Genomic DNA, 19,281 nt, shown 5'->3' with positions numbered 1-19,281 from the left:
AAGGAGAGAATACATGATTAGTATATACAGAAGGAGGTCCCAGAGTTACAAACTGAATTGGGACCTCCTGTACATGATAACGTAATGAATAACACAATTGGCAGTTCATGGACTTAATAATAATATTAATAATGACTAATGCGAATCAAGTAAGAAAATAACTGATGAACAGCTTTCACAAAAAGCATTGAACAAGTAATCTGCCATAGTCAATGAGAGTAAGGACAGTGGGAGACATTTCAAAAGGCATAAACAGAAATGCAGTATAAAACATAGTAAAGCTCAAACCAATAAACAAATTATAAAAACAAATAAGGGAAATCACAGAAAAGGGATACAAGAATGAGGAAAGATGAGAAGATAGGAAAAAAAACTACTGAATGAGAACACCTAAAGCAGTGAAGAACCGGAATCAGAATAATCAAGCAGAAAATGCTTAAGTTCATATCGGAACCCATGAGCATTTAGTGATTTTAGAGTACATGGTAGCGAATTCCAAAAAGCAAGTGCTGAGAAATGTAGCGACTGCTTGACGTAATTCGTGCGAACTATGGGTAATATGAAATTATTGTTTCCAGCAAATCTAGTATTGTTAGTATTAACGAGGGATGCCCTTGGTATTATGAACACCGGAATGTCGTTCTGCAGTGCCCTAAAAACAAAAATGGCCAGATTATACTTAGTAAGATCGGACACACTTAAAATATTGTAGGAATGCAATAACTGATTTGCGTTAACAGAACGCGATAAAGACGTTATTAGACGAATGGCCCGGTTTTGAATAGTCTGCAATGATGCCAGGTGACTGTTGTATGTATTACCCCATGATTCAATGTTGTAGTTAAGGTGAGAATGAACAAAAGCGTAATAAAGGGATAAGAGAGTAGAAAAGGAGAAATGCAATCGCGCTTTGATAAGAACGCGTATACCGTGAGCCATTTCCTTTTTTACATTAGACACGTGAAGATGAAATTTAAGGTGGCAGTCGAGTTCCACACCTAAAAAAGTACAGTGATCAACTGGGGTGATAAGGTGACTGTTGATGGAAATGGATTGAAAAGGATCGGACGGACGTACGCGTGAGGTAAAGATGACAAAATTGGTTTTAGTATGGTTGATTTGCAGTTGGTTCTGTGCACACCACGAGTAGATTTTCAAAAGATCTTCATTAAGCATACTAGTTAGTGTGGATAGGCAGCCGTTAGAATTAAATATTGTCGTGTTGTCCGCGTATAGAATACACTTAGATGAGGAAAGGCTAGTAGGCAAGTCATTGATATAAATTAAAAAGAGTAGGGGGCCTAAGATAGACCCCTGCGGTACACCAATGTTAGTTGTTGCTTCTTTGAAATAAGATCCAGAAATTTCAACTATTTGTTTTCTGTCCTGAAGATAAGTTTTGATTAGAAGCAAAGGCGGACCGGTTATTCCAATAGCTTCTAATTTAGCAAAAAAGAATGGGGTGATTAATAGAGTCGAAGGCCTTAGATAAGTCTATAAATATTGATGCTGCAAATTCACCTCTATCAATCGCTTTTTTGAGGTAATCGGTAAGTGTTATAAGCGCTAGATTTGTCGAAAAGCCGGAGCGAAAGCAGAATTGATGGGGGAAAGAATACCGAATTTATGTAAATATTTTGTAATGCGCGTATCGATTATTTTTTCGATAACTTTACTTAGAAATGGGAGAACGCAAATAGGTCTATAATTCTGCAACAAAGTACGATCACCTTTTTTGAAAACAGGAATGACGCGTCCACGTTTGAGTTCACGAGGAAAAATACCAGGTTTAAAAACGAGGTTGATGATTCATGAAAGAACGTGGGCAATGTGCTCAGCAATCATTTTAATATCATGAGCTTTAATATTATCAAGGCCAGCACTCGTGGGTTTAAGAGCCTTAATAATTGAAATCACTTCATCAGGAGTAGTCGGGAAAAGGAAGAATGAATGAGGTAGGCGGTTCAAAGGCATTTCACAACATGAAGCGGAGCCAGAGGCATTATTAAAAAAAGCATCACAAAAGGCATTTGCAATATCCAATGAATTACTGAATATCAGGCTGTTATGCACAATCCTCGATATAGCGTTCTGGTTACTGCGGCTAAGATAAGCGTTCACGATTTCCCATTTCTTTTTAGCATTGTTACCACACTCAGCAATCTTTACCTGTTATAAATTCTCTTCGCATTTCTCAGCTGAGCGGAAAGCGAGTTAGAAAATTTCCTATAGCGGGCAAGTAATTTGGTATTGAAAGGTTGTTTTTTTTGTTTTTTTATACATATTCTCCCGAGACCGCATAGCTTTCAGAAGGTTATCAGTAAGCCAAGGGTTTTGCGGGGATGCAATCTTTTTTCTGCACTTTTGCTTATGAGTATGCGACTTGAAATGCAATGATAGTGAGCTAAAAACTGTGAGAAAGCTTTCTGCGGGTCAATTCACGATAGAACTTCCGACCACTCAGTTTTAGCCAGGCTATCAATAAGCTTTGGTTTATCAAGTGCAAATCTGTAATACGTATTGTTCTTTGAAGGTGATAGATTCTGGAAGCGTAAAACGATAGGGTAATGATCGGTTATATCAGTAGTAACAATTCTTGCATCAGGTTGGTCAAGTAAGTTAGATAATGCATGATCAATCAAGCTGCCATCATTATTGATTGGACAGCGCGTAGGGAGAGTAATCAAACATTCGTAACCATAACTATGAAAAGTACTAGAATAATTAGCAGAATTAGGTGAAGCAGTATCTAAGAGGTTGATGTTGATGTCACCTAATATTAATACATTGCATTTAGCATGCGATATTTCTTCCATAACATGATCGAGAGCACTACAGAACTCAGAAATTGATGAAGAAGGCGAGCGGTAAATACAGCCCACCAGTAAGTTCTTGCTGTCAATGTTGAAGACAAGAGAATCGAACTCAATAAAAACCGATTCACAGTTGGAAATATTAAGTTCAACGTCATGACGACGTTTATACGGAAAAGTAGGTGAAGCAAAAATAGCCGCACCACCGTGAGCACTCGTCACTCGATGGGAGTATTCAGAGCGGTAAGATTTAAAACAATATAGGTCCTTATCTTCATGACCAAGCCATGTTTCGGAGACACAAATTAATGAAAAGGCCTTATTAAGTGTCGAAAAAAGGTTATCAAATTCATCATGGTGCTTGCGAAGACTTCTAGCGTTCAAGTGAATTACTGAATGACAGTCGCACGCCATGAATTTATTCAGCGCAGATGGTGTCAGATCAGACGCCATGGTTGGTGAAGACTGAATTTATGCGTGTGACAGAAGCTATTAGTTGAAAACGGAAAGGTCAGACTCATCAGCAATGCGACAGACACGGCTCTCATTAGTTTTTCTAGCCTTAATCTGGCAATTATCAGTCCACAGGTGCTTCCAGTTGTTCGCTTTTTTTAATGCCAATGCCCTCGAAAATAATGCCTTATTATGAGGTGTCAAGTGGTCGTTAACGAAAATAGGGTGGGTGCCGTTAGACATGCCGATGTCACTGAGACAGAGCATTGCTTTTCGTGCCTTGCTGACGAAATCATTCTTTTTTGCCCGAGAGCAAAATCTAGCGATTAAGTTCTTCTTTCTCTTATCTTTAGTAGAAACTCGATGAACAACGTCGAGATCTGAGGTAGTAACTGGACATTCAATTATCTTGGCAATTTTTTCGACTACGGCCACGCAGTATTCACCCTGAGTGCAGGGGATGCCCCTTATCTCGACGTTATTCATGCGCGAGTATTGCTCGAGCTGTGAGACCTTGCGAGACAGTGAACAATTTTCAAATGTTGAGGGGAGCGGACCCTCCCCCCCCCCCCCCACCCCACTTTCTACAGTGGTTATTGTCGGCTGCAGATTCGGAAACTAACAATTAAGCCAGGCAAAGTTTTACTTGAACGCAGCAATAACGTAATTTTTTAATAAAATATGTCCTACGATTCTGCTTTGAAGACTGTCCTCCGCGTGTCATGACCACGCACTGTAGGCTACCTGCGGTGCGGATTGCCTATTCCACGCTTTTGCGTCTTGCGCTCGAGCATTGCAGAGGAGGCTATTGTTCGGCAGGGGATCTATAGGAATATAGCAATCTGTCATTATTTTATTTTCGTTTGCCTGGCCTGAAATTTAAGTAATCCGTGACGCAAATATGGGCGGGAACAAGTAAACGTTTTATAGCCCGATAAAACTCTCTCCTTTTTCAGGAACTTCAGTTTGGTTCTTTGAAAACGAATAGCATCGCCACTGCTCCATATTCAAGCTGCCGTGAGCTGAGTGTGTTAGAGTGTCCAGTATTTTAGTTGTGCCTAGCCAGGACAGCTAAAATAGATTCCCACTTTAGTCTCCGATTAGCCTCCTTCACTTGGCTCATCATATCGTAGCCTACAGTGATCGTGCCGGCTTGTAACAATGCAGTGGACTCGAGCACATTGCGAAGGCCAGCTTCAAAGTTTGCCCCGTTGCTTGACCTACCTCACCAGGGAGATGATGAGCGTCCACGGTTTTCTGGACTGAGAAGGCTGCCTACCTGCAAAGGATCATGTTTGTTCCTAATAATGTTTATTTCTCTCTCTACCGCTTCGTCAGCAACCATGAGTTCACAGAGAGTTGTACACGCGCAAAAACAGCTCAACATCGTTATACTACAATTGAAGGTATCTATTATACACATATGATAGCATCTCCCCCGCTGCTATAAGCAGCCGCTGGCAATGTGATTGGCGGGCAGCCTTCATAAATTACGTTTAGAAGGAGACACCGTCTGACTATTCCGAAAAAAAGGGTTATTGTTCAGCAAAATAATGTACTGCCTATTGTGCACACTTCATTTTAACGCCGCGAGTTTTCGCAGACTTGTGACGTCGCGTAACAAATAAGCAATTTTATGGGACATTCAAAATTTTTGACGAATAGCGAAGAACCAATCACAAACAATACGCCGTATTGAATATAGTTCATTATTATTATTTTTTTGCGCAGTCATGCGTACGTGGTAATTACGCGGTGTATCAGTGACACGTCATTTGTTGCGTCGTTTTACGAGCAGGTGCTGTGAGCATGACCCAGAAAATTTCGACCAATGATTAACAGCTAACGACCTATACGGAAGGAAACAATGCGGGGTAGTTTACGTTATAATCGCCCAAAATTATTTCAAAGAAAATTTCAGCTTACACAGTTTACGTAGGTTATTTACTTGGAGCAACTGGAGGGGAGGAGTAAATGGCCACTTCACCGCTTTTCCGTCCGCCCTCCACACAAGCTGGGAAAAGTAGGAGGGCAAGGAACGACACCTAGCATATAAATTCGTACTTATTTATAATCTCATACCTATACACAACCAGCTCAATGTGGTTTTCTAAAGTATTAATCGACTGAACTTGGTCTTCATCTTAAAGACTTTACATTAGAGGGTTCTAACAGTAAAGAAATTGGTACTCGGCTTGTCCTTAAGACTTCTGCGAAGTTCCTTGCTTTGTCAGCCACATGTCTTGTTTAAGAAGGGAGAATTTAAGGTACTATAGCCATAGCCGGTTCTTCATACTCATCGTATCTACAACGCCAAACTAAGACTAGGAAGTTTGCCGATGCAATGCTCAGATGATCAGGTTAAATTTGGGTGTTCTTTCTAAACTTCACGGTAATATTTCCAAAATGTTATTAAAGGGACCGAAAACTGGCCACAACATGTGATTAGATCCTAGCAAAAATGAAAAGACAGTAAAATATAGTGACAGATTACAGCATCCTTTTCGCGTTGTCAGTACGATTTATATTTTTAAATCGTGTTCAATAGCCACAAAAAGCGGTATGTCGCGCAGCCTAGCCGAAGTGCCTTGAAGCTGGATTATGGAGTCAATCACTTTTTGCTGTACGTATAGTCACGTAGTCTCATGCTGTCATGCGCGCCATAATAAGTCCTGAATATTAGTATGCGTAATGTTATCTGTCCCCGCTATCTTTTGTGCTGCTTACGAGGCAAAAGGTATTGCACGGTGCCAAGTAGCGCTGCCTTCGCGGTAACCAGTGGAACATGTCGAGCCACGGCGCAGGCGCGCGGAGTGCACGCATGCGCATCAAACCGCTGCGCTCGAACACGAACCGCTCTCGCGCTGACTGTTTGCAGCATGGGTTGTCATTGTGTTTACAACTTCATATTCGCCACAGATTGAAAAATTCTGATTGCAAATGTTTGACGGCGTTTTCGACGTTACCGTTCCGTGATTAGACACTCTCACCGGTAAGCTTTCCGTTGCGCTAAAAAACATTGGCGCCATAAACATTGGTTGTCGGTCCCTTTAAACACTGCTGTGTTGTCGCGGTAAAGGGTGGCCCAGCCTGCACAATCTGTTTGTGCCGATTCTTACTTGATTTAAAACAAACAGTTTTGAAAAGCAGGTCATCTATGAGATCTATGAATGCAGAAAATCACCTCAATTCACTAACACACACACACACACACACACACACACACACACACACACACACACACACACACACACACACATATATATATATATATATATATGTAACGGCGCACAGAGCGAGCGATGCCAGCCCCCCCCCCCCCCCACTTGCGAACGAGTTGGTACGCCACTGCGTAGGCCTGGCGAGAACCGTAGCAACCTTTACCATGAAGCTCATCAGAGCCTCTGACCGCGGTGCGCGCCGTGCAACTCAGAGTGAGTAGCATGAGGCAGACTCAAGACACGCGAAAAACATCACGCACACCTCCCATGATCTGAATTGGTCTTCACCACAGAGTATCGCGCACTTACGTTTTGAAGTTTGAATGTTCCTATTTTAACTAGCAAATGCTAACACGTGCGTCATACAAGTAAATCACAAAGTATTGGTCGTCACAAAATTCATTCAGGTTTGCTTTGCCTTCGGTTGTACCCCGCGAAAACTGACGCGCAATTGTCCTCATTCGCAGTATATACAAACGGAAGACAATCGTCCACAGAACATTCGAAAATGCCTAATAAAACAGTCCAACTCACAGGATACGAGAGCTGAAAGGAGAATGCAACTTAAAAGGCGAAAATCACCGGGGTGAAAAAGCAAGCTTCGTACCACTGATCATGCGGGCAAGATACTGAATTGATCGTGTATGCACTTCGTCGCTTTGACACATGTATGTACAAAATCTAACGCATTTAGGCGCTATAGAACAGACGTCTGTGGGGTTGCCTCGAACTCGATGTCGAACGTTGCTCACTTACTTGCGAGTAGCAGCGTGCTTAAATAACTGAAACTTCCTTTGCATTGTACCCGTATTTCGCTTTGATGAGCTTCCTACTTTTCTGAAGCGTCGATTAGCGGAAGAAGCTTTCCATGTTCTTGATTTTTAAGAAATTGTGCCTCGAAACAAACGAAACAAGGGGACTCTATTGCGGGCTATGCACATTCGCTTGCGGACGGCTCTCTTTGGCACTATCCAGCTAGCGCCAAGGCTGCGATGAGGGCGCTGGTGGCGTTTTTTTTTTTTTCGCAATGCCGCCTGGACAGAGCCTGACGTCTATTGCTAGTTGCAACAATACGTGAGCAGTGAGTTCTGCTGACAGAGACGGAGTGCGTGTTTCGGCTACATAGTTCCCGCTCTATTTCCGCAGAAGTTGTGAGGAGTCTAGCAAGCTACGACATTGTTCTGTGCATTGCCTGCACCTTGGTTTGACTTTTGTGGCCACAAGTGCTTTGAAAGGACCTGGTGTCATGGAGGAACGAAGCCGAACATTTCCCTCGCCACAGCTGGCTCCTATATTCCAGTTTTAAATTCTTTATTTCTTCCAAATTCTGTTGGAATGGTTTTCAGGGCTATAAGCTGCGGTCTGCAGCTTGACAGAGGCCCGGAAACCAATAATATAAGGCAGGGCTTGACTTCAAGGCACGCGTGCCGCCCAACCTTGGTCTGCATACTAAATCATCAACAGAAACATGTCAGTAGCTAAAAGATCGTTGAAGTAATAGGTCCTGAGCAGGGGCGTAGCCAGAAATTGTTTTCGGGGGGGATTCAACCGTATTTGATGTATAGTCGTGCGTTCGCTTGTATGTGTGCGTGCATAAATACGCAAGCAAAACTGACAAATTTCGGGGGCGTTTGAAACCCCCAACCCCCCTTAGCTACGCCCCTGGCCATCAGAATAGTCAACAACGAAATATGTGAACAGCGAACAAAATGTTGAGCAGCATTATTTTTTCATAGAATCCGCAAACTTACAGTAATAAATGTAGCAGTGAAGATAATAACGAAATGTGTCTTAATAACACAAAAGACAAAAAAAAGCACATTGAAAAGGGAAGAAAAACAGTCTACATCTATACATAGCAGTGTTGCGCAGTTGCCACTCCGGAATTGAAATGACTGCGGAATCATTCCACATTTTCCCGACCCCGGAATGGAATGGGGACAGCGCCTCGAGGGATAGAATGGGAATGGAATTAAGCACCTTTTGCACGGAATGGAATGGCAATGGAATTACGTCTGTTTAGAAAATACAGCACCTTTTCGTCTACGCGCTGTTTTTCAAACTTCAAACATTAGTAAATCAAAGCCTCGAATTTAACAATTTGACAATTCTGGGCACCGGCGAACACAAAGTTCTCCTCACCCCATCCATGCTTGCGAGGCGCGCCTGACAAGCGTGAGTGCTGACGAGCAGTGCTGCCCAGTGTTCCGTATTCGATGCAAAGGCACAAGGTGCCCGAGCGGTGCACTGTTCCAACTAATACCAGCAGGCCTAGAGGGTTTTGTTTCCCATTAACAAATCTTAGTTCTCTCCATATTCACGACCGCTCCAGAGGCGTGGCAAAACTGCTTGGTCTTCTAGATCACTACTTTTGTCGGCATAAAAATACGCTATATTGTCATTTTAGCGTTAACATATTGAAGCTTAAACAAGTTAAAACATCACCATTCGTTCAAACATGCTGACCATGCAAATACTATAGGTAGCGGGAGAACTGCCCTTATGAGAATTAGTTGGGGTGGTTGTACTGTATGAGATATGTCACGAAGCTACTATTCCTCGACCTTCGTAACGTGTTTTGCGTATTTTTGCAGTTCTTAATGCATCTGATGACATCAGCTTTATCATGCGTTCATTCTTAACTCGCTAAAACTATCAAGATGTCTTTCCTACGTTGAGGAATTACAGGAATGGAATTGAACTGTCAGGCCATTTCCGGAGTGGGAATGGGCTAACTCCGGGAATGGGCTAAGTTTTTTCATTCCCAGGAATTGAAAGGAATGGAATTGTGGCAAGTTCTCATTCCCCAGAGTGGAGGCGCCTAGGTGTAACGTGCGCTTATTCTTGGCTATCTATCCCCAAATAAAAATGGTTGACTTGTTTTTAATATATTATATTTGAAATGTGCAAAGACAAAGCTTTTCAATGATATATAAGTCAACTATATAAAACGTGAAGAACAGCCGCCGCATCAGTTGGAAAAGTGACAAAAAAGATCTGTTCATGCCGCCGGAGGCACGTTAAACCCAGCAAGTGCTCTACGCGGGTCGCCAGTGTACACTACTGAGAGGAGTATCATTAACAACACCAACTGCACAATTTTGAAAAGGAGCTGGGCGTTTCTTTTGGCAAGATCTGCCTCTTCACTATTTCTGTTAGGTCGAGTTAGCCTACACAAGGAAGCTAACTTGAGCGGGCCCGAAATTACAGTTGAAACCCGTGATTTCTGAGCGATTCGTTTAAGGTTATGTGCCACTTTGTTGATACTCATTTAATGATGGAGGCAGTGGAGCCTCAATCACAACGCTTATCTCAGGCGGGCTATCCAATGCATGTGCAAGTTTCACTAGCTGAAGGACTACAAAAACAAACTGGTGCGACCACCGCAGCCACAACCAAGTAATCAAACAAGAAAGTGGTCATTCCATATATTCACAAGGTGGCAGATAACCTTAAACGAATCGCTCAGAAATCACAGGTATCAATTGTATTTTAGGCCCCGCTAAAGTTAGCTTCCTTGTGTAGGCTAACTCGACGTAACGGAAATCGTGACATGGCTGATTTTTGCACAAAGAAACATCGAGCTCCTTTTCAAAATTGCGCAGTTGGCGTAGTTTACGCTATTCCGCTCAGTTATGGGAAGCGTTACATCGGCCAAACTGGCCGATGTATCAATGAGAGGTTCAGGGAGCATGCTAGCAACGTCATGAAAGGGCAGGGAGGCCTTGGTGCTCTACATTGTAAGGACTGCACGTGCAAAACAATCTTTCAAGAAGACGACGAAGTAAGCAAACATAGGAACAAACATGTGCGTTAAAAGTTTGAAGCAGAGATAATTCAGAGGTTTGGTGCTAAATGTGTCAGTTCCCCGTCAATCATGTTATCGAATAAGGAGTTGCAATTTCTTCCATCTGGATTTCGAAGATGATGGGAAGCGTTTAGTTGCTGTTTAGATGCGCATTTAAGCGGCTGATTTCCTGTATATATGTGAGAGAAGATGCTCTAATAAACTGTTGTAAGTCAGCGCTGTGTGTGTTCTCTTCCTGTGTCCCTGTAGGTTCTTGCGCTGTGTGTCTCGTGTTTGTCTTAGCTCCAACCAATGAATGTACAATATTAAAAAAAAGCAAGCGGCGGGAAATTGCTAGCCGAGGAGACCGATCAACGTAGAGCGCAACGGCACTTGTGTAATTATGATAATGAAATGACGCTTACAAGAAAAAAATGAATAATTGAATTTTGCTTCAGGCGCGCCGGAGGTACAAATTTCGTTAATGTTTTAAAGAAATTATTTGCGAAAAGCTTCGATAACGTCCATGCAACAACGGTTTTTTGTTTAATGCTGCGGCCGCGCGATCGCTTAGTTGAGGCTTCATTCTGGTACGCCCAATTTGTTATTCAGACAGACCAATGTAAAAGTGTATGTCACATAGTTAGCCCTCAGGGATTGCCGACCGCAAGAAGCTTGTTTGGAGACACCCCATCGGGGGGCCACACGCAGTGCGTGTTCAGTGTACATGTTACGTAAAGAAATAGCGCTGGTAAACAATTCTGTGCTTCTTTTTCTCCAAGATTTTCATTTTGTCTGTAAAAACTTGCATCGCTCCTCAAGAATTCTCAGAAATTCACAGGGCGGCTTGCGCCTGGTGTTTTCGTTGAGCGCCGATAGGAGAACCTGTCAGGTGAGTGCCAGCGTTACCCAACCTAGCACCCAAGGAAGGCGCGCCCGATAAAGGGAGACTCCGTTGCTCCTTACCCTGAATGTTAATTCCAACAAAACCTAAGTGCTAATGTAATGGAAACATCGTTCCGTGATTGCACCCCATAAACTTCTTTTTTGGCGCTGGGTTCGTAAGTACCCTTGAGCCACGTCCGAGTGAACGGAGTCAGATGCAGCGGAGCGCGCTGAGCAAAAGCTGGCTTCAAATACCGGTGCAGAGACGCATGTTTTATGTCGCACCAGCTAGATGGCGCTCCGTGTATCAGCGCAAGGGAGAACTTGGCAGTGTTGCAGAATCGATTCGACAGCCAGTGACTCTCCTCCTTACACGTGTTAAAATGCCTTGGATCCCTCGTTCCGCGCCTCTTTTGTGTGTGTACATGTCAACTTCAGTGAATAATTCGTCTAGTGCTCAGCCGCAGCATGATGGGAGGGTGAGGAGGCTATAGGGCGTTCCACCTCTGCCTCCTAATATAATTTTTTGTCTGTGGGGTACATATACAAGGGCACACACAAGCACGTTCGCGCAGATACATACACGGTGTTTACGGTAAAAAGCACCACGTATTAAAAAATAAAGCATACTCGCCACGTGTCCCCAATTAGCGCAGTATTGTTCTCAGTACGTTTCTGAGCCATATAGAGCACGTCAGAATTTTTTCCAGTCCGCAAAGCTTGGCAATTGACAAAGATTGCTTCATGAACATTTTAAAAAATAACTCCAGAGGAAAATCTTAAATGCAAAAGCTGTACCACTTGTTAAGAAACATCTATTTTTTTTATCAATGGTAAGATGACTCTCCTGCCTAGCTTTCTCCAGCCTTTGTTTAAAGCGCGCAAATAAAAAATAATGCCACGTGACGGCCGCCTAATGCGCTGTGCTTTTCGTGCCCTCAAATATAAGTTGAACGAATTATCAAAGGCTGCTTCGCGAACAGACGTCGATTGAACAGGCTATCGGTGGCAGGCTGTCAGCGTAGAAGACGACATTTCGTACAGTTATCTCTTTCGTGACCGCGTCTATAGAACGTGGGTCACCGGTCACCCGAACGCGCCGAACGGGAATTGAAAACTGCAGGCGCTCCTATCAACTGGTTGCACCATCCAGCACATTCTGTAAGCACTAATGTTTCGTTTCCTGCGTATTTTAGTTTCTCTCCGGAGCGGCAGCGATTTTTAACAGCGACTCAAAGCAGGGGCGTAGCCAGAAATTTTTTCGGGGGGGGGGGGGGGTTCAACCATACTTCATGTATGTTCGTGCGTGCGTTTGTATGTGTGCGTGTATATATACGCAAGCAAAAGTGAAAAATTTCGGGGGGGGTTTGAACCCCCCCAACCCCCCACTTGGCTACGCCCCTGACTCAAAGACAGCGGTTCGCTCGGTTTGTTCGCGAAAGTGGCAGACGAAGCGGCAGCGAGATCCTCTCAGAAATGTTGTTTCTTGGACGATTCTGATGCGTCCGCAAGCTTTTTTTTTGTGCTTTTTATGGCAGAAGTGACTCCAAGGATGATGTAAAATCATGGAAATATAGTTTGGATGATAAAAAGCCGTTGAGAGAGCTCGGATCGTAGTTAGTTGTTGATCAGTACGTTATGCTTTCTTGCACATCGATTTTTTTTACTCCAATTCAAATTTCGTGAGAATGTTGGCACTATCATATCTTTTCTTTGTAGTGTCTCAACAGTATACTCTCAACAGTATACGGTAAAAATTTGGTGACATAATCTTTCACCAGTAGAGGGTATTGCTCAGCGCAAGAAGGCTACCCACCGTGACCTCAGAGTAGTGTTGTGCAGTGAAGAGATATGTGTCACAAGGAAAATAGGCAAATAGGCGTTTTGGACATCTTTTTCACCGCGGAAGAAATCAACAGGATTTGTGTTAACTAAAATGAGTTTGCGTGGTTGCTAATCTTCTAGAAGCGATCTTATGCCAAAGATGATGGTTCTTGGGAAATGGTCACGGCCGCACAGATGGTGAATTTCATTTGCCTGCTGATCTGTATGCTCATTGTCGAGCTTCGACGACTACACCTACTCAAAACAAGTACACTCAGAACAAGTCCTACCGATTGACTAAGCGGAGAAAACACAAAAAGTACTAAGAGGACAGGAAACTTGACGACTGGACAAATGCCACTTGTAACGCCTGTTCTGCCCAGTGGCACACAAACCTTAGAAAAGGAATTTTTTTTTTACATCTTAGAGCTTTCAGACATGGTTCCTCCTATTTCGATAATGTGAGGTATTGAAATGTGAAGACTGTTTTGTAGCTTACAAACTTAGAATATTTTTATTATGTCCAGTGAAGCCATGTTTTAGGATGTTTTGGTGACGTGTTCAGTGCTACCTTTTGGTATGTGATTTTTTTCCTGTGCAGTTATTTAGCATAGTTTGCTAAACTACCTATGGGTTAATAGGAAATTTATTGTTCTTCTCAGAAATATTTATTGTATTGCTATCTTTGAAAAATTTATAGAGGGAGAATATAACCATGTACCCTGAGGGAATAATTCAGTTATCACAGTGTAGAAATTTTTTTTCATACGCTTTTTGAGCTACATCATACTAACTTTCCTCTAATATAGAAATCTGTTGACAAATATTTTGTACATCTCAGATTATTTTTCATTTTTTGCCTTACATGTTCGGGGCATAACATTAAGACTTTTTATGCGATGTTCTATAAACCTTGCTTTTTTCACAAATATTCTTGCATATTATACCATAATACAAATTTTTCGAAATGATATCATTAAAAAGTACAATCACTTAGCTTCTTATTGATGTTTCGATTCATATTGAATATATTGATTATACATAGACTGTATCTGTCATGTTACATATAGCAAAAATAATTACTAAAACATACAAAATGTGGCCAATTTTCGCCACGGTCACGAAACAGTTAATGGTTGCACGGCCAGGCGGTGCGCTACAAGCATTCGCGTTTGCTGTCAGGGTGCCAGCGTATTCATTGGAGGTAAAATAATTCCCTCCGGCGGGTTATGCAAGATTACTCACTGTCAGAAGAGGCTTATTGGCGGTACGTCGCTGTGGTGAGTCTATGAATAAACACAGCGAGTCAGGTCAGGGCACCGTGCAGAAAGATGCCAGCAGCACGAGGCGACAAAGCTGTGCAAAACCAAGCACGCCGAGCCAGCCGAGCATTGGCGATGCTGCTGACCGGAGACGCGTCTTCATTACAATTCGCCCCCGCCGAAAAAGAGCCATGCTGGCGACGTAAGAATCTGGAGGCAGAGGGCTGTGGTATCGCTTGAGACGGCACACGTGAACGAGGTCACGTCCACGCTAGCGCGTGTCGTCAGATGGGGAAACTGGCTCAATGAGAAAATTCACCGGGGAGGTTTGCTCCAGAACGCGGTAAGGGCCCTCGTACTTTGGTACGAGTTTTGAGGAACGCCCATAGGTTTTGTAGGGAACAGCCTGCCATACAAAAGATCCCGGGGAATAGTTGGGAAGTGAGTGGGCGTTGTTTCGCTGTTACTCTTAAGACGTAAAGGTGCGCGCGAGTTGGAGGCACTCTTCCACTTGTCGGGCAGCTTCGGACACAGGTGGGCTTTCGGAAGCGTCAGGACGATATGGAAGGAGAAAGTGTGGCGTACATGCAGGAGGAAGAAAGGTGAGAAACCCGTGGTGTCGTATGCGAACGTTATGAACGCGGTCCCAGTTGCCATGATCAGATCTTACGTACATCGCGAGCATATCAACGAGGGTGCGATTGAATCGTTTTGTGTTAGACTGCAGGTGGTATGCCGTGGTCCTTCGGTAAACAACGTTACATTCAGAAAGCATAGCTTCGACGACTTCTGAGAGGAAGGCTCGACCTATGTCACTGAAGAGTTCTCGAGGTGCGCCATGTCGAAGGATGAATGGGCATAGGACGAAAGACCCTACGTCCCGCGCTGTGGCACACTCTAAGAAAAAAAAAGAGTATGCGTGACTCTTTTCGGAGAGTTCTTACTTGCCACGTATAGGACTCTCTTTAAATAGTCACGGTGACTCTCTTGGTGGGTCAGGGTCGGCTCGCTCTAGGAGAGTCCCCTGACCGTCTAGGAAGAGTGCAAAGACTCTCATCGGGAGGATCACGTTACCACTTATAGGGAGTCAGACAACTCTTGCCGGTAACGCTCCTAGGGGGGTCAAGGGACCGACACCGAAGCATCAAGCGACTCCACAATATTTTAAGCTACTCATTTGATCCTTGCTCTACTTTTGCGCGACTACTGTTGAAAATAGTGGAGTATTCATTTTAAGCAAGTCCAGTAATTTTTGCCGTTCTGCCCAGCGACTGTAAAAAAAAGAATAGTTAAGTTTTAGCATTATTTTAATAAAACTCGTCAAAAACAACACATACTTTCCAGCAAAGTTATATAGAAAGCGCGAAAAGATGGTCTGTGATTTCCAATTAAGAAGTTTGGGTATTCCTCATTTACATGCTTCTACGAGTATAGCCAACTAAAATGTGTGACTGTGATGTGCACAGTGTGATATGGTGCTAAATGAACAGCAGAAATCACCATCATGTTTCCATATTTATTTCTTGTGATTAAGAATAAATCAAAAAGTGGTGACGGCTTGTGGCTTGCTAGGTTGTCGCTCCCATCCAGCGTGAACACCATGAAAAACGGTACCTGAAAAGCAGAACGTGATATTACGCTGAGAAAATGAAATTGCAGTAAAGGTTTGCAAAATCTACACAATAAGTGGTTCACACAGGCATAATAAAGGCTAACAACAAAACAACAAAGCACATCCTCCGGCAGCCAGGGGCATGCCGTGAGCGGTTATTGATAGCATTTTTTACAAACGTAACCCATCCTTAAATACTCAGATAAACAGATGCGAGTACTCGGTCCCGAACGACACCCAGCGCGTGCGTACGCCGTCTACGTCGAGATCAGACATGTCATGTGCTATAATTAGCGCACATAACTCCCACAATCACGTATACACTCACTCGATTCTGTTATAGCGCCCAACGTCATCGCAGTGTATGCAAACCACGAAAACAGCAAACAGAAACGAGGGAAAAGAGTGCACGCCGGCGGCCGCAACAACGCGCGCCGTCGAAAGTCTACAGCTTTTTCACTTTACCGGCGAGGCGTGTCCAACTTGAATGACTACCGCGTACGTTGTGGAAGCCATCGTACTATATCTGCACCTCAAACTACCGTCTTTAAGCCAACAAAAACCATTACATATAGTGCGTCTGAGGGTTCTGTACACAGGCTTTTTTTTTTTCACGTTCCCACGCGTGGAAGCACGCTGCACACTCAAGGTAGACAGAAATGTTATTATGAAGTAGACTTAAGTGCATCTCAAAACGACATCTTGCACCTTCAGTAGTGCAGACACGACGTGCGATCAGCAAGAAATGACCCTCGATTATTGTTTGCATCGCTCACTTTATGGGAGCTTGTACAGCAACGCGCATAACGGTGGCAACTCATTAACTGACAGCTTTAGTTGGGCATCCGCAACAGCCCCGCGGATACAGGCTGCTGTTGGAAATGGTTGGCAGGTTCCGCAGAGCTGCTGCAGACGCCCAGCTAAAGCTTTATAATTAGTACCTACGAAAGCAGTACACTCACCGTTAACTGGCACCCGTTGTCGGTGTCCGCAGCTCCATGAATAATCCGCCATCCAAGCGTCACTTCGTGCACGGCTCGAGCCGGCGTCAACACTGTCAACACCACCGAAGACGCGCAACCTACGCAACCACGCAACGCATTCCAATAGACCAGGAGACGACTGAGAGAGGAGAGCGACCAACCCCGTCTGCGTCGCCGAGCAAGGCGCCACAACGGCGCCAAAGGGCGAGCGTGCGATATGTATAGGCCTGACTGGCTGCCCAGGCGGCGCTGCGAAAACGGTGCTAAAAAGCGCCCCCTACGATAAGTTCTTTGGTTTCGAGTAGTCAGACTGCCGGCCGCATGCAGCACTCAGCTCAGATGCGCAATGGCGCCGCCGCTGTCGGTTGTGCTGCGCTTTGGATCTCGGCCAATTTCTGGCGTGGCTGAGTTCTTCAGGCCAAGCAATCTGCGTAAACGCAAGAAGCTCGTCAACATCAAGTATGTTTACGACGTGCAGGAGATTGAAGGAACCATTTCGGCGCGCTGCAACTCGCAAGTGCAGCGAATCTCATAGACGTTGAACTCGAGTTAAGTTTTACGAGGCATGCTCGCGCGATTAACGACAGTGCATAAACGAAAAGATTGCTGTTAAGAAAGCCGAAATGATTTGCATTACACGACGACACGGAATCAAAAAAGGTCCAGTGACGAAGGCTAGCCGTCGGCGGCCCGAATGAGCGCATTCGCGCCGTGTGCCGTTTTCTGCCGCATTCAGTCGCAAACACACTTTTTCCCCATGCACGGTCGTAATTTTCAACAGTTGCTTCTAGGGAATTCTTCAAATTCTGTCAGCGTGCGGTGGCGGTCGAGAAGCGACGGCGCGCAATGTTTACAGCCGGCCGCTGGAAGCAAGGTGACTCATGGCATCGTTTTTCTCGTTTCCCACGAAATGCCGGCTGCATATCCTCGTGATCACCGTCGGCAGCCACGGCGTGCCGTCTGGACTGCACACAGGGAATATATACATATATAAACGCGTGCACGCGCGTACGAAAAGTAATCAGCACGTCGCGTTGCAAACCATGTTTTGCTCGCGTACTCACTTCACGCGTCGGACGGCACGTATCCAGCGGTTCCGTCGCTCTACTTCGTACGGCTTTCAGGGGAACCAGTAAAACCGCACATCAGGATCCTTACCCCCACTTTCGAGGCAATTAACCACGCAACAATAACGGCGGCGACCGCGCTTCGGGACCGCGCGCTGCTCAGAGCCGTCGCCCGGACCACCTGCTTTCGGCACGGTTCGTTGAAGCAGGGATCGCTCGTCAAACATGTCAGACTCTGCAGGCATAGCGGACAAGTTCCTGCGTACGTTTTAAGCTCTTTTTGAGCCTGAAAACTAGGCGCAAAATTAAGTAAAACGCTCAAAGCAACTGAGAACAGCGTAACTCGCCGGTCGGCGTCCATTTTTGACTACCCAAGCAACTTCGGCGCACGCCACCAGGCTCCGCCACAGTACTCAAAACTCCAGCGCGTCAGCCCTATGGCGTATACGGCGGCTCTTCCGTGTACCGAAGCCAATCGAAACGCGCTTCAGGAGGGTCCAGTGACTCCTTCCCAAATGCGAACTCTTTTTCTCTGCCTGTACCTTCCAAAAGGGGTCAGATGGACACCCGAAGAGAGTCACGGTTCCATGACTTTCTTTTGACTCTCTTTTTTCTTAGAGTGCACTTGGTAGAGCAGCAGTTTCAGCGTAGCCTGTCAAATGGTTCGCAGCGACTATGATTCACGGATTGCCATCCGGTGTCATCGGAAGTGGGTCGTAGAGATCAATGCCGATGTGGTCGTAGGGTTTGACAGTGCACAGACGTGGCTGCGAGGCTCCAGACGCGCGTAAAGGCGGTCATTTGCTACGCTGGCAGTCACGGCTTCAATTAACAAATTTTCTTACAAAATTGTGCATTCCGCGCCAGTGCGCGATGGCGAATACGTTCGTGTGTTTTGAAAACTTGGGCATGGCCACATTGTGGATCGTTGTGCAAGGAGGCGCATACTAGCGATCCTGCGGGGAATGTCCAAAAGCCATATATGGGCCTGCGGCAGCGTAGTTGCGTCGTTGTAGCCGCCGGTCACGAATGGCGCAATGAGCAGCTTGGCGTCGGAGAGATCGAGATACAGGAGTGGTCGATGATTCATAAGGATGGCTGAAAAGAGAAGCGATCCACGGGTCATGGCGTTGTTCAGTAGCTATGGATTCAATGTCGGGAGATGAGAATGAGTGTGTGCAGTTCGTTGCGCAGGCCGAGTCAGGAGGTCGATGCGAACGGAGCAAAGCGTCTGCGTCAGGGTGCTTCTGTCCGCTGCGATAGATGACGCGAATATGATACTCCTGGATTCGGAGTGCCCAGTGTGCTAGCCGACCAGAAGGATCTTTCAACGTGGCGAGCCAACAAAGCGCATGGTGATCCGTTAACAGGTCC

This window comes from Rhipicephalus sanguineus, chromosome 2 (genome assembly GCF_013339695.2).
Source record: "Rhipicephalus sanguineus isolate Rsan-2018 chromosome 2, BIME_Rsan_1.4, whole genome shotgun sequence".
NCBI lineage: Eukaryota > Metazoa > Arthropoda > Arachnida > Ixodida > Ixodidae > Rhipicephalus > Rhipicephalus sanguineus.
This window is presented reverse-complemented; position numbering follows the sequence as displayed.